This window comes from Pseudomyrmex gracilis, unplaced genomic scaffold (assembly GCF_002006095.1).
Source record: "Pseudomyrmex gracilis isolate BER0280 unplaced genomic scaffold, ASM200609v1 scaffold_2406, whole genome shotgun sequence".
NCBI lineage: Eukaryota > Metazoa > Arthropoda > Insecta > Hymenoptera > Formicidae > Pseudomyrmex > Pseudomyrmex gracilis.
This window is the reverse complement of record NW_018022990.1, coordinates 14,465-16,162: the sequence shown is the minus strand read 5'-3', so window position 1 is coordinate 16,162 and position 1,698 is coordinate 14,465.

Sequence of the window (1,698 nt, the reverse complement as noted above, 5' to 3'; positions counted from 1 at the left end):
TTTACACGATGGAAACAAGTGGTAGCATATTATTATACTCCTGAAGGATTTAATGGTGAAATTTTAAAAGAAATCATTCTTAAAATCATAGAAAAAGCTGAATTAATAGATCTTAAAGTTCATAGTATCACATCTGACATGGGAGCAGTTAATCAAAGCATGTGGAAAGCTTTCNGAAATATATCTGCAAGCAGGTATTCTAAAATTAAAAACGCAATACTACATCCACAAGATAACAGCCGAAAACTATATTTCTTTGCTGATGCCCCACATCTTTTAAAAAATCTTCGAACTGCGTTGGTAAATAATAAAATTATAACATTGCCACAGAATTTTGTAGAAACATATAAACTATCTTCAGGCATTGTTAAATGTTCACATGTAGAAGAATTAATAGCTGAACAAGAAGATGTCACGTTTAAATTAGCACCAAACTTAGAGAGAGACATTGTTAATATTACTAATTTTAACAAAATGAGAGTTAATAAGGCAACTCATTTGTATAATAGAGATGTTAGTAGCGCATTGCACTTTATAGGAGAAGAACGTAATATGAGCGAATATAAAGTAACCGCCTTATTTATTGAAATTGTATCAAAATGGTTTCGTATACTTACTTCTCGAACTTCTTTAACTGCATTAGGAAGAATAGAAGAAGAAAACTCGCAAAATATATTTTATCAGAATATAGAATTTCTAAAATCAGTCATTGATCTGTTTCGTAATATTAAAATCGGAAAAGATGGAAAATTTAAACCTGTACAATGCGGTATTATATTCACTACCACGTCTTTTATGGAACTATCAAATTATTTAATTAATGAACAAGGATATTTATACGTATTGGGCGCAAGATTTACTCAGGATTGTGTTGAAAACTTATTTTCAAACATACGAAAAAAATTTCCTGTGCCTAATGCATTACAATTCAAACAAAGCTTAAAGATCCATAGTGTTTCACAATATTTACAAGTTGTAAAAAACACTAATTATGAACAAGATGAGGGTACCTTTCTTATCAATTTTTTAAAAAATAGTAAAAAAAATAATCGTATCGTAAATAATATATCGTCCAAATTTCCTGTAATTCCTGATTATGTTGACAAAATACAGATTCACATAGACAATGTTCACTTAAATATACTATATTCTCTTGCTGGTTACGTTATTCATAAAATTTCTAAATTGCCTACAGTTTGTAAAAGTTGTATTGATTCAGCTGGATCGAAAACATGTGATACTAATGTTAAGTATTCTAAATTAGTACGTTTAAGACGTTTTACATCGCAAACATTATTTTTTGTTAATGCAGCAACTTTTAATTATTTTTATAAAATGGAAATTATTATAAGAAAATATTTGCCTTACATTAAAAACAAAAATTATAATTTAATAAAATTTTTTATTGAAAAAATGGCTAACATTCGTTGTAATGCATTAGGAACTTGTTGCAATTTATTTAATAAAATTATGAAATATTACATTACATTTCGAATAAAACTTGATTGTAAGAAAGGTAGATTAAAAAATAAAATTTATAATAGTAAAACTATGGCACGACATGCTATTATAAAATAAGTAAAATAGTATTAAATAATATTTTAAATACTTTAATATTATTTTTTACTGTTAATAATATTTGTATTTTTATATATTGTGCATGTATATTTGTATTTTTATATGTGATATATTGTATTT